Source organism: Schistocerca americana, chromosome 3 (genome assembly GCF_021461395.2).
Source record: "Schistocerca americana isolate TAMUIC-IGC-003095 chromosome 3, iqSchAmer2.1, whole genome shotgun sequence".
NCBI classification, from domain to species: Eukaryota; Metazoa; Arthropoda; class Insecta; order Orthoptera; family Acrididae; genus Schistocerca; species Schistocerca americana.
Window position 1 is genome coordinate 194,289,570 of NC_060121.1, and position 15,403 is coordinate 194,304,972.

The following is a 15,403-nucleotide window of genomic DNA, read 5'->3' on the forward strand; positions in this document are numbered from 1 at the left end:
TAGAGTATATGAGATCACATTCATGAATGATACACACAAATGGGTAAAAAAAATGCAAGTACTAGAACAGGTTTAATGACTAACTGCTTATAGCACATTAATTTCATGAATAGCTTCTCCTGGAAAAAATACAAAATGGATTATTGAGCTGAAAGAAGAAACGCATATTATGCTGAAAAGTAGTGAACTTCGAATTAACAGGTAATGAAACGTGTACTCAATATGTATGTACTCTAGCTGTCCATTCCAAAACATTCAGTCATTATACCATGTGACATAAGACATACTGTCAAAACGAACTGCAACAAATACTTAAATAACTACATAGAATCTCTTAACTAATAGCAAATATATAAACGTCATCATTATCATCATTCGCAAAGAAAAACTTCACTATTCATATTACCATAACTTCATCACTATCATCACTGGCAAAGAAAAACCTCATTGTTCATATTAGCATATTCTTCATATAATTATTCATCATCATTTATTATCACTGGAAAAAAAAGGACACTTCATTATTCATTATTTGTATTACCATTTACTGCATACAACTACTCATACTATAGAGTTTCTTATTTCTAGCATATTTCATCACTAAAACTAACATGTGTAGTTCTGTCTGACAGCTTGCTCAATCACCTCGTATTCTGAAAGGAAAATAATTAGTCAAGACTGCTATCATATGATGTGTATAGTATATTCTGGTTAATGCTTGTTAATTCTGATCCATTTACTCTTCATGACAAGATATTGCATTTTCTTTCGTTCATTCCGAAGGTGAAATTCCCATTTCATTGTAAACCACTGTGGTTTGTTTAACTTATTTCTTTTACACGTTATTGCTTTCTGAAAATGATGAATAAGGATTATTATCTTGCATTTAAATCATATACTCTTTAAATAAAAACTTGTTTCTAGTGATATAATTAAGCATACAGCATAGCGTGACAGAAAACGTATTAGCTCAAAAACATAGACAGTTTTCGAGTGCAAAAAATGTACGCAAAGTATCATAATGTAGAGGCAAAAAGTGTAGAACAGTCAAGATATTGAGATATCATAAGAAAAAATGTCAAAGTCAACTGGTGTTCGTTATATCTTAAAGATTACATAGTGCATGCAGACAAAAATTCTACTTTTGATAGGAAAACAATCATACACACACAAAAAATGGAAAATGTGCACGGTCTGATATATAAAGACAAGAAAAGCGACCTGCTAACCTTACCTTGCCGGGCACTTGCCAAGAAAAATACGATCATAATCAGGAAGTAGTCACATAAATATCTGGAACTGGCATTACAGTGTGATAAATCATAAAGTATGTTCATTCAATAAAGAGTTTAATATCGGAAACATGGTGATTGCCTTTGCTTTTTCTGGTTCTCAAAGTTTCGACGTGTACTACATTGGGGTGAGGAATGCTGCGAATTCGATATGGACCTGCGTATAGAAGCTCAAATTTACTGCATCTACTCTTTCCTCTGTTGGGTAAATAATGTGTGCGTACTAATATCTTCTGTCCTATGTGAAAGTCACGGCGTGTACAAAACTGTTTTTGCTGTCTCCTCCGGCGCTCTGCAGCACGTTTGATGTTGTTCAGCGCAGTGTCAATTATTTCATGGTGGCGTAGTCGACGAGATGTAGGAAAAGACACTACTTCTTTAATTTTGTTAGGTGGTTCAACATTTTTCAATATAATAGTCGGAGATAGCATAGTAGATTCATTTGGTATGGAGTTAATTACATCCTGAAATGAGAGTATGTGTGTATCCCAATCAATATGTTTCTTATGGCAGTATATTCTACACAGTTTACCAATTTCTTTCATCAGTCGTTCACAAGGGTTAGAAGTGGCGTGATACTTGGATATAGAGATCGGAGAAATGTTTCTAGCTCGTAACATACATGTCCATATAGCAGATCGAAATTGCGGTCCATTGTCGGAAATTACTTTCAGTACACGCCCTATATGAAATAAAAAATGTTTTACAAATGCATTCCAAATAGATTTATCAGTAGCTTAGCGGAACGGAGTGAAGGTACCAAATTTCGAAGTGAGTTCAACAGCGACAAAGATGTAGCAAAAACCTCTATTAGATCTGGGAATCGGACCAAAAATGTCTACAGTGGCCATGTGTCTCAATTTAACGGGTACAATGGGATGTAACTGAGGAATATGTGAAGTCGTGTCTGACTTAGCTTTCTGGCAGATTTTACATGACACTAAAACTCGTCGTATACGTTTCTCCATGTTGGCAAAATAACAGTTCTGTCTCAGTATAAGAAAACATTTTCTGGCTCCGTAATGTGCGTAACTTAAATGAGTATACCAAATTAATTAGTTAACAAGCTCGTCATGAATACATAATAACCAATTGTTGATGTCAGGAAGAGAGTGGCGAAACAGAATGTTATTGCGTACAGTGTAATGGCTTCTGATGGTAACGTTATTCCTATCTTGCCAAAGGCGTTTAATTTCTTTCCATACGTTGTCTTTGCTCTGCTCTTGTGCTATGTCTCGTAATGATGCCGAAATAAAATTTTCGAATGCGACTTGCTGAATATACATGACGCTAGAATTTGCTTGGCAGAAGTTGGTTTTGATGTCTAGCTGATCGTTGCTTAGAGAACGGGATAGTGCGTCTGCTACAATATTTTGTGTACCGGGAATGTGAACAATTCTAAATTAAATTCCTGTAAATAAAGTTTCCATCAGCTTAAACTGTCGTGTGTAAATTTTGCGGAAAGTAAAAACTGTATAGCTCTATGATCTGTGTAAACGGTAGTATGTCTTCCATAAAGAAAATGCCTAAATCTGGTAAAAGCCCATACAACACAAATGTTTCAAGTCCTGTAACACAATAATTGCATTCAGCAGGTGACAGAACGCGAGTTGCAAAGGGGATGTTTTTAATTACTGTAGTACCGTCTTCTTCAACTTCCTGAAAAATGTGTACGCCCAAAGCGGTGTTAGAACAGTCGGTGGCAATGGAAAAATTTCTGGTAGGATCTGGGTGTGATGAAAGTGGTGCATTCAACAAAGCTTGTTTCAAATTAACAAATTCAGAATGTGCTTGGCTATCCCACGACCAAATAGTGTTTTTACCCGTCAACTGGCTTAATCTAGGGGTGTCTAAAGCAGCGTAATGAATAAATTTACGGAGAAAGTTAACTAATCCCAGAAAGCTGCGTAATTGTTTCTTCGTCGTAGGAACAGTAATGTCACCTAAAGCTTGAAGTTTTTCCGGGTCAGGCGCAATGCCTTCTGCTGAAATTACATGTCCAAGAAATTTTATGGAAGTTTTACCAAAGTGCGATTTGCTAAGATTAACTGTGAGTCCTTGTGCACGAAAAGTTTGCAACAGTTGTTCCAGAATCAGATTATCTTCAAACCAGTTAGCTTCTGCAATAAGAATGTCGTCTACATACGCTGTGATTCCTCCTTTCATGCAAAAGTGTGTATCGGATGTCGTCAAAACTAATAACATTTTCGTGAACAAGATTCTGTGTGTCAAAAGTAGTGCTTACGGTGCCGGAAGATTTATTCTGCACTGTATCTAGTCAAATTCTTTCTGACATGCTGTTATTTGCGGGAGGATGCTGTGGCATCTCGACTATTTGTACTGTTCTGTTATTTCGTCCTGACGTATTACGTTCGGGATGATATCTACTGTCTGGTTCATCCATGATAATCTGTTGTTGCGGATGATTCTGCTGCTGGTAATACCGACTGTTACGCTGAAAACTATGCTCATTACATTTACGTCTGTCATAATAATCATTGCTATACGGCGCGTTGCGATACGAGTTGAAATGATGTGTCTTCTGTACATAGTGGTTTCCTTGTTGCTGTACGTTACTATTTGGCGGAGCCGACGTTATACGTGTATGCGGCGAAACATTCAAGTTTGTTTGACCTTGCCGACTACATTGTTGGTTAGGTATGCTAACCAGCTGGTTTTGTTGCTGTTGTGGTGAAAAAACCTCTATTGTTGCGATAATATGTTTGTGATTGCTGAAAATTTTGTACATACTGATGATTAAAATTTTGTCTTATTGAAATTATACTGGTATTTCTTGTCTTTTCTGGAGCGTATAACTGTCACTTTCAGGTAAAACTTGTATCAGGTTTTCTTTACTCAATCTTAATCCTAGATAGATCGATAGTTGAAGAGCTGTTTTGATAGATATAAAGGACAGTAAAAGAGAAGGCAGCAGTGCAGAAAACTAAAGATGAAACAGCACTACTACGGCTCGGGGCCCTGTGCACGCTACGGCACATGTTCATCAAAGTGTAATGAATCCCCTGAGGTCAATTACGCGCTGCAAATAAATTTTAGTTTCTGCATTAGAGGCAATTCCGGTGAAAATTCAGAAGTAAATTCTTGTATCCGGTCCAATTCTAGCTTCTGCGTTACAGGCCAAGCTGGTGGAAATGCAAAAGCAAATCGTTGTATCCAGTACAAAGGGTGAATCTGTGTTCTGTCATTATTAAATAACTTTAATTTTCTCACTGATAGAAAGTGCTTATAATCAAAATTATCGTCTCTGAATGTGTGAACAGGTTCAGGATTGTATGAGAATCTATTTGTCTGTGTCTGTTCGGATTGTAAGTCACGTAGTCTCTGTAAATTACCTAAGTTACACTGGCTGTCTGAGTGTGACAAATCTTCGGAATGTGGCGTATGCTGTGACGTGTTAGTGACTGAAACACTTTTCATTTCTGTCACTTTAAAACGTTCGTCAATTTGGCTGTTCTGTTGGTCAAATTTCGTGTCTACTTTCGTGTCCAGTGTGCGTGAATGTCCTGCTGACATTAATTTAAACACGTCGCGTAACTGTGTTGCGTTTTCAGAACATTGTTTAGCGACTGCACTAATTTCATCTCTAAGTGGTTTTGTTGTGGCTGCATGTGTACTAAGTAACTCTTCACTACTATTCCTAGCGCAAGCCTCAATTTCCTCACGTAATTGTTCTTTAGTATCATGACGTTGCACGGTAACGGCTGTAATCTGTTCACTAAGTTGTTTGTTCTGTTCGTTAAGGTTGTCGTGTTTTTCATTCGACTGTTTGAAACTTTCATTAAGTTGTTTGCACGATTCATTAAGGTTGTCGTATTTTTCATTAAGTTGTTTGAAATGGTTGTCTAGTTTTTCATTAAATTGAAGTAATAATGCGATAACTTGATCCCAACCAAAATTAGCGACTCTATCCACTGTACTATGTGATGGTGTATCTGCATTTGTCACGTTTTGTGTAAGCATTTGGTCATTCTCTGATTCTTGAAAAGTTTTGCCAATCAGACGTGCACTGTTCGTCACTACATCGGAATAAAGAAATCTGACGTATTCTGACTACATTGTTCATCTTCGTGAGAAAAATTTATGTGTTCACAATTCAAATTTTGCAAACCGGGTGTGTCAAACTGGGCAGCGTTCACTTTATCGGAACGTGCCGCGTCATCAATTGTTAAATTTACTGTGGACACAATTGAATTTGTTTGCTCATCATTAGCATTAAAATCATTGCTAGTGATCGGCACGCACTGATTATCTGTAACTAGAGGATCATCACTATTACACTGACTGTCGCTAGTATGATCGGTCAAATTATTCGAGTCAGCTATTTCACTCATTGCACATCGCGATGTACTGTTAACAGTTTTTCGCGGCAGTTTTCACAAATCAAAATTAAGCACAACATGAAACAAAGACGAAGCAAAAATGGAACAAACACAATTACAACAAAGAGCAATAAATTGACGATGATCTGTGAAAGAAATAGTGACAAATTAGTAAATGCGTTGCGCCAGATGCAAACTACATTTAAGTAAATAAGAGCAGATATATAACTCACTACTTCTCAGAAATTCACAAAGAAACTACGATCCTGGCCGGTTGTCGCCAAGTGTAACCTCCCCACAAAATTCATTCACATTTAGTGCAACCTCAAAACAGAAAAATTCCTAAACTTCTCAACAGTAAAAAATATAATTATGTCGTTCACATTCATTGTAACGTCTCAACAAAAATAAATTCAGTAACCTGGTGATAATACAATGTAACTAACCTCTCAATTAAATTGTCGCCCACTTGTAACTTTTCAATAATTGGCTGCGAATTTAACCTGGTAAATTTGGGACGTCAGCAGTGCTGCGTCATGGCCCTGAAAGATCATTCTGAATAAAAAAAAGAAGAATTCTTACCTCAATGAAGTCGCCGGATAACGCATACATATCTGCTCTTACAATAAATTTTTCTGGCACAGCCGTGTGCAATGCTGGCCGATAGTTTTGTCATTTATGAAAGGAAACAACTGATTTTTCTTTTGCAATAATCGGGATGATCAGGATTGGAGAAATTAGTAAATTCTTTAAATTGAAATGAATGGTTGTTAAAAGTTATTTTTTATGAGAAAGATTATTACAGGACATTTTTTTAAAAACATTTACATGGGACTTGAGATAAAAATACTACATACGCGCGAGGCTGCTTTTTGCCTTATACAATAATGCTCAGGCTCCGGCATCGCTGCATCACGACCGGCCCAGGCAACACGATACACCAGACCAGACCAGACTGCTCGCTAGCAACAACTTACTGCTATAGCTACACAGTTCCTACTGCAGTCAACACTGCTCTCTGGTCTGAGATTATCTTATACCATACATATCGCAGGCAGCGCGTGAGCAATACATCGAAATTACATCCGCTCGAACCTATTACAAGCGTTAATCTCGCTTTTGGTAATCATGTCTACGGAAAATGTTTTGTTTTGAAGACAAGCATTAGTTCATTTAGTAATCCAGTCTAGAAATCAGCTGTCGCCTGTTCACATCTCCATAGCGGGAAGTTACGTAAATAACTTTCCTGTGTTTCCTTAGCAGTTTATTTCTTAGGTTTATTGCTTGTTTTTCTGTTCAAGATGTTTCATCTTGCATTCTTAACTGTGAGTGTAACATCAGCGCAGTTCTTGTTTCTTCTAACATCCAGATGCACAGCTCATTTACGCATCAGCGACCAATGGTGGAGCGACAGGAGGGTAGCAAGATGCATATTTGAGTTTCCGTATACTTCTATGGTTTACTTCATTAGTTAGTATTCCGAGAATAGGTATGATGTGTGCATGAGGTGTGCGGGCGAAGGAAGAGCGGCCACAGTTCGCGAACAGATAAATGCGCTTTTGGGTACCATCGGCCGCCTGCCGCCTTGAAGCTGCTGCCTCGAGGTGGCTGACAATATGGCTGACACTTCAGGTGTCGCTTGTTTGGTCCATGAACTCTGCTGCCGGAATAACTTCTAGTGTTCCTGATAGGCTGATCTGCCCTCACAAGATGAGTGACAGGTGAAAATGTGTACGCGCCTCTCGAAGTGGGGCCAAAGTGGAGTCTTCCCATCTAGCCTCGACGATTCTCCCTGTGAACGAGCAGGTGACTGGACCTTCGGCATGGTCCGGTAAGATACAAGTGGACAGGGGCTTGCTAGTTGTTAGGAGCTCCTACCTCAGTCATGTTATAGAACCCATTAGAAAGAAAATGTTCAGGGCTGAACAGAAAGCGTATGTGCACTTGGTATGTCTGCCAAGGGGAGGGAGGGGGGGGGGGGGGCTTCATCCAAGATGTGGAGATGGTCTTGCATGAGGCTGTTCAGCCTGCAAGATGGAGTCGTATGCAAGTTGTGGCTCACGTCGGGATCAATAACGCCTGTCACATGCGTTTTGTGGTTCTGTGGCCATCGTCAGTTCACAAAGGTGGTGGTAGAGCCTGCTGGTGTCGTGCACGGTGTGCAAGCAGAGCTCGCAATTTGTAGAACTGTTCTCAGAGTTGATCGGGATTATTTTGTTTGGAGAAAAGGTTTCGTCGACTCTGTGATGGTACTGGCTGTAGATATCTGGACCTGTATTACTGCATGGGAAATTGTACAACTCGCCTTGAAAAGTTGGTTGGTTGGTTGCTTGCTTTGGGGAAGGAGACCAGACAGCGAGGTCATCGGTCTCATCGGATTAGGGAAGGACGGGGAAGTAAGTCGGCCGTGCCCTTTGAAAGGAACCATCCCGGCATTTCCCAGGAGCGATTTAGGGAACTCACGGAAAACCTAAATCAGGATGGCCGGACGCGGGATTGAACCGTCGTCCTCCCGAATGCGAGTCCAGTGTCGAACCACTGCGCCACCTCGCTCGGTACCTTGAAAAGTCAGGAGTGCCCTACACAATAGAAGTTACTTGGGTAGCAGAGTGCTTGTGGAATCTACGTGGGGATTTTGGGGGTTAGGCTGTAGTTTGAGAGATCGCCGGTGGGTATGCAGGCAGCGAAATCAGACCGCGTTCACAGTAAAGGCACATCGCCTTTCAAAATTTTATCAGTAAATTTTCGAATAAGTTCCCGAATGCAGTGCCCACCAGGAACATTCTTAGAACAGAGAATTGGCCAGGAAGGAAATAGAAAGCTCTGAGGTGCTTAGCGAGTCTTGGGACGTTTATCGGAAAGACAGATTAGTCAAATTTTACAGGGGGGGGGGGGGGGGGGAGGAAGTGTTTATTGCAGTTGACGAAAATATTGCCTCTGTTGAGGACGAAATTGAGCGTGACAGTGAAGTCATATGGTCGCATATAAGAGGTGTAGGTGATACTAAATTAATTGAGGAACGTCTTACCGGACAGCCGATTCCACTGTGACACAGTTCTAGAATCATTCAAAGAAAGTATACAGTCAGTGGTGTGTAAATACCCAGATCGTGCACTATTAGTTGGAGGCGACTTCAAACTATCGAATATAGACAGACAGACAATCTTGCGAAATACTGTGAACATCTTATCCGAAATCTATCTTCATCAACTATTTCGGCAGTCTACACGTAATTCGAATATATTATACCTCGTATCCCCATGAACCATGGACCTTGCCTTTGGTGGGGACGCTTGCGTGCCTCAGCGATACAGATAGCCGTACCGTAGGTGCAACCACAACAGACGGGGAGAGGCCAGACAAACGTGTGGTTACTGAAGAGGGGCAGCAGCCTTTTCAGTAGTTGCAAGGGCAACAGTCTGGATGATTGACTGATCTGGCCTTGTAACATTAACCAAAACGGCCTTGCTGTGCACGTAGTGCGAAGGGTTGAGAGCAAGGGGAAAAGACAGCCGTAATTTTTCCCGAGGGCGTGCAGCTTTAATGCATGATTAAATGATGATTGCGTCCCTTTGGGTAAACTATTCCGGAGGCAAAATAGCTCCACATTCAGATCTCCGGGCGGGGACTAATCAAGAGGACGTCGTTATCAGGAGAAAGAAAATTGGCGTTCTACGGACCGGAGCGTGGAATGTCAGATCCCTTAATCGGGCAGGTAGGTTAGAAAATTTAAAAAGGGAAATGTATAGGTTAAAGATAGATATAGCGGGAATTAGTGAAGTTCGGTGGCAGGAGGAACAAGACTTTTGGTCAGGTGAATACAGGGTTATAAATTAAAAATCAAATAGGGGTAATGCAGGAGTAGGTTTAATAATGAATAAAAAAATAGGAGTGCTGGTAACCGACGACAAACAGCATAATGAACGCATTATTATGGCCAAGATAGACACGAAGCCCACGCCCGCTACAGTAATACAATTTTATATGCCAACTAGCTCTGCAGATGAGAAGAAATTGATGAAATATATGACGAGATAAACGAAATTATTCAGATAGTGAAGGGAGACGAAAATTTAATAGTCATGGGTGACTGGAATTCGATAGTAGGAAAAGGGATAGAAGGAAAAATAGTAGGTGAATATGGCTTAGGGGTAAGAAATGAAAGAGGAAGCCGCCTGGTAGAATTTTGCACAGAGCATAAATTAATCATAGCTAACACTTGGTTCAAGAATCATGAAAGAAGGTTGTATACATGGAGGAAGCCTGGAGATAGTAGAAGGTATCAGATAGATTATATAATGGCAAGACAGAGATTTAGGATCCATGGGCAGAGTTGGATTCTGACAACAATCTATTGGTTACGAACTGTAGATTAAAACTGAAGAAACTGCTAAAAGGTGGGAATTTAAGGAGGTGGGACCTGGACTTTCAGGGCGAGCATAAGGTAACAATTGACAGGAATGGTGGCAGAAATACAGCAGAGGAAGAATGGGTAGCTTTGGGGGATGAAGTAGTGAAGGCAACAGAGGATCAAGGAGGTAAAAAAGACGAGGGCTAGTAGAAATCCTTGGGTTACAGAGTAAATATTGAATTTAGCTGATTAAAGGAGAAAATATAAAAACGCAGTAAATGAAGCAGGCAAACTGGAATACAAGCGTCTCAAAATGAGATCGACAGGAAGTGAAAATTGACTAGGCAGGGATGGATAGAGGACAAATTTAAGTACGTAGGGGTAAGATAGATACTGCCTACAAGAAAATTAAAGAGACTTTTTGGAGAAAGGAGAGCCACTTGTATGAATATCAAGAGCTCGGATGGAAACCCAGTTCTAAGCAAAGAAGGAAAAGCAGAAAAGCAGAAAAGTGGAAGGAGCATATACAGGATCTATACAAGGGCGATGTACTTGAGGAAAATTTATGGAAATGGAAGAGGACGTAGATGAAGATGAAATGGGAGATATGACAGAGCAATGAAAGACCTGAGTCGAAACAAGGCACCGGGAGTAGATAACATTCCATTGGAACTACTGACAGCCTTGGGAGAGCCAGTTCTCACAAAACTCAACCATCTGACAAGCAAGTTGTATGAGACAGATAATTCCAATTACAAAGAAAGTAGGTGTTGACAGATGTGAAAATTACCGATCTATCAGTTTAATATGTCACAGCTGCAAAATACTAACGCGAATTCTTTACGTACGAATGGAAAAACTGGTAGAAGCCGACCTCGGCGAAGATCAGTTTGGATTCCGCAGAAATGCTGAACACGTGAGGCAATACTCACCCTACAACTTATCTTAGAAAATAGATAAAGGAAAGGCAATCCTACGTTACTAGCATTTGTAGACAGAGAAAGCTTTTGACAATGTTGACTGGAATACTCTGCCAAAAAGGTGGCAGGGTAAAACACAGGGAGCGAAAGGCATTTGCAATTGTACAGAAACCAGATGTCAGTTGTAAGGGTCGATTGACATGAAAGGGAAGCAGCGGTTGGGAAGGGAGTGAGACAGGGTTGTAGCCTGTCCCCGATGTTATTCAATCTGTATATTGAGCAAGCAGTAAAGGAAACAAAAAAAATTCGGAAAAGGAATTAAAATACATGGAGAAGAAATAAAAACTTTGAGGTTCCCAATGACATTGCAATTCTGTCAGAGACAGCAAATTTAATCCAATTAAGTCGGGTGATCCTGAGGGAATTAGATTATGAAATGAGACACTTAAAATAGTAAAGGAGTTTTGTTATTTGGGGAGCTAAATAACTGATGATGGTCGAAGTAGAGAGGATATAAAATGTAGACTGGCAATGGCAAGGATAGCGTTTCTGAAGAAGAGAAATTTTATAACATCGAGTATAGATTTATGTGTCAGGAAGTCGTTTCTGAATGTATTTGTATGGAGTGTAGCCATTCATGGAAGTGAAACATGGACGATAAATATTTTGGAGAAGAGAATAGAAGCTTTCGAAATGTGGTACTACAAAAGAATGCTGAGGATTAGATGAGTAGATCACATAACTAATGAGAATGTATTGAATAGAATTGGGGAGAAGAGAAGTCTGTGGCACAACGTGACTAGAAGAATGGATCGGTTGGTAGGAGATGCTCTGAGGCATCAAGGATCACCAATTTAGTAATGGAGGGCAGCGTGGAGAGTAAAAATCGTAGAGCGAGACCAAGAGGTGAATACATTAAGCAGATTCAGAAGGATGTAGGTTGCAGTAGATACTGGGAGATGAAGAAGCTTGCAGAGGACAGTAGCATTGAGAGCTGCATCAAACCAGTCTCAGAACTGAAGGCCACTACAACAACAACAACAACAGACCTTGTAGCTGCAAATAGGCCGGCTATTGTCGATGGCGTCAGACTACAGACGGCGATTTGTGATCACGATTTCATCATACCGACTATGGTTACGAAAGTTAATAAATCGGTGAAGACAGCTTGTAAGACAGTTTATTCTTAGGAAGAGCAGATAAGCTGCTGTTAGCATTTCACTTTGACAGTGAACTGACATCATTTAGCTCCACTACGAGTAGTAGAAGATGAAGGACGGAGAAGGTCAATCGTGTTTGAATAACGAAATTCCACAAATTCCCAGAAAACAAAGGCGGTTGCTGTAGTAACCAAAACCAATCGCGGGAACGCCCTGGGCTGCGGCATCGGAGCCGCCAGGCGGGGAAGCCGCAGGCGGTGGAGCACGCACCACCGGGTAAACACAAGGACGAGTCGGACGACAGACCCACGCCAACCGACTATGACCGACACAACAAGGAAGAGATAAAAACGGAGGTTTGTAGAAACCGCAACACCAAACACCAACAGTAAATCCACTCGGAACCGGAGACAGGCAAATGTCAACAACGAGCAACGACCAGAATGCAGTACCGCCGAGATAGAGACGCAATCCAGAGCGAGTACCAGACTGACTGGGCTAGGATTTTTTTTTACTTTATTGTTATTTTAAAACCTGTACAACAGGCAGGCTGTCAGCAGCCATAGAATACACAATGAGAAAAAACAGTAAGAATACACATAAGTTACAGAACGGTGGGCAATAAAACAGTAGACACATAAAGACAAACACAGAGCCGTTCACACTCGACGATAATCCACACTGCAAACTGTTGATACGACGCACAAACACTGAAGATGGCGATGGCACACTTGAACGATGGAGTGCGACGGTGAACACTGAACACTAAACACGACGGCACACACGAGACACTGATGGCGATGATCTCCAGCGCGCGAAAGTCCACGTAGCGTGTGCGAGTCCGGGGACCTGCCAAGAGAGGAGAAGGTGGGGGTGGGAGAGGGAGAGGGGAGAGCAGAGATGCCATGGGCAAAGGAGATAGGGGGAAGAGAGGAAGGGGGAGGAAGGGGGAGTGGAAGCCCGGGAAAGAGGGATGGAGGAATGGGGATGGGGGCAAAAGGAGAGAGAAGGGAGGGAGGGTGCCTAAAGGAAAGGACACAGGTAGTGGGGGGGGGGGGCAGGATCAAAGTTGATAGGAGGGGTAGATGGAGGGAAGGAGGACATCATCAGGGAGGGGGAGCTGGTGGAAGCCACCTTGGGAGAGGGTAAGGAGGGTGGAGATATGGAGACCAGGTGGGACGTGGGAATACAGGCGCGGCAGCGGGTGGGGGCAGGAGAGGATGGGCGAGACAAGTGGGTGAGGAGCATCGAGCTTGTGGGAGGTGTACAGGATCCATATCCTTTCAAGGAAAAGGAGGATGTGGGGGAACGGAATGAGATCGTACAGGATCCGCGAGGCGGAGAGCTTGGCGTTCAAGGATTTGAAGGGATTTATAAAAGGTTGGGGGGGCGGAGATCCAGGCTGGATGGGCGTAACAAAGGATAGGGCGGATGAGGGATTTATAGGTGTGGAGCATGGCGGAGGGGTCCAGACCCCACGTACGGCCGGAAAGGAGCTTGAGGAGACGGAGTTGGGAGCGTGCCTTGGCTTAGATTGTCCGGAGATGGGGGGTCCAAGAGAGGCGACTGCCAAGGGTGACGCCAAGGTACTTAAGGGTGGGAGTGAGGGCGATAGGATGGCCATAGATGGTGAGATTGAAATCAAGGAGGCGGAAAGAGGGGGTGGTTTTGCCTACAATAATCACCTGGGTTTTGGAGGGATTGACCTTGAGCAACCACTGGTTGCACCAAGTGGTGAACCAGTCAAGATGAGATTGGAGAAGGTGTTGGGAGTGCTGCAGGGTGGGGGCAAGGGCAAGGAAGGTGGTGTCATCGGCATACTGAAGAAGGTGGACGGGGGGTGACGGCACTGGCATGTCCGCCATGTACAAAAGGTACGGAAGGAGGGAGAGGACGGAGCCTTGGGGCACACCGGTGGAGGGGAAAAAGGTGTAGGAATCTGTGTTATGGATGGTGACGTAGGAAAGACGGGGGGAAAGAAAGGAGCCGCTCAGACGGATGTAGTTAATGGGAAGGGCGAGGGTTTGGAGCTTGAAGAGGAGACCGGAATGCCATACGTGGTCATAAGCAGGTTCGAGGTCCAAGGAGAGGAAGATTGTGGAGCGACGGAAATTAAGCAGGTCGGAAAGGAGATGAGTGAGGTGAAGGAGAAGGTCATCAGAAGAGAAGGACAGTCGAAAGCCACACTGCGTAACGGGAAGGAGACGGTGCTGGCGGAGATGCTGCTGGATGCAGTGGGTGAGGATAGATTCCAGGACCTTGCTGAAGACCGAGGTAAGGCTGATGGGATGGTAGGGGAGGTTTTCCACAGGTCGGGGTAGTAACTGGTGGACAGGACTACATTGTAGAGCCTGGCCAGGGTGGAGAGGAAAGAGACAGGAGCTTCACAAAGGTGACGGTGGGTGACACGATTGTGACCAGGAGCGGTGTTATGTTTTGTGCAGAGTGTAGCAATGAGATCCTGTGTAGTGATAGGGGCATTGAGTTCCGTGTGTGCAATGTTGTCCAAGTACTGGAAACCAGGAGCGAGGGCAGGGACAGAGGTATCAGTTTGATCGCGGACATCTGGGAAGAGGGAGAAAACGAACTGGGGATCATCGGGGATGGAAAAGACATCGGAGAGGTAAGAGGCAAAGTGATTGGCCTTACTAAGGGAGTCAGACAAGGGGTGATCATCATGGAGAAGATGATAGTATGGGGAGGGTTTAGTTCCGGTAAGGCGACGGAAGGCTGACCAGAACTTGGACGAGTTGATAGGGAGGGTAGCATTTAAACGGGTGCATGTCTGTCGCCAGTCCTGGCGTTTCTTAGCCACAAGCAAATTACGAACGTGTCTACATCTACATCTATACTCGCGAGCCACCTTACGGTGTGTGGCGGAGGGTACTTATTGTACCACTATCTGATCCCCCCTTCCCTGTTCCATTCACGAATTGTGCGTGGGAAGAACGACTGCTTGTAAGTCTCCGTATTTGCTCTAATTTCTCGGATCTTTTCGTTGTGATCATTACGCGAGATATATGTGGGCGGTAGTAATATGTTGCCCATCTCTTCCCGGAATGTGCTCTCTCGTAATTTCGATAATAAACCTCTCCGTATTGCGTAACGCCTTTCTTGAAGTGTCCGCCACTGGAGCTTGTTCAGCATCTCCGTAACGCTCTCGCGCTGACTAAATGTCCCCATGACGAATCGCGCTGCTTTTCGCTGGATCATGTCTATCTCTTCTATTAATCCAACCTGGTAAGGGTCCCATACTGATGAGCAATACTCAAGAATCGGACGAACAAGCGTTTTGTAAGCTACTTCTTTCGTCGATGAGTCACATTTTCTTAGAATTCTT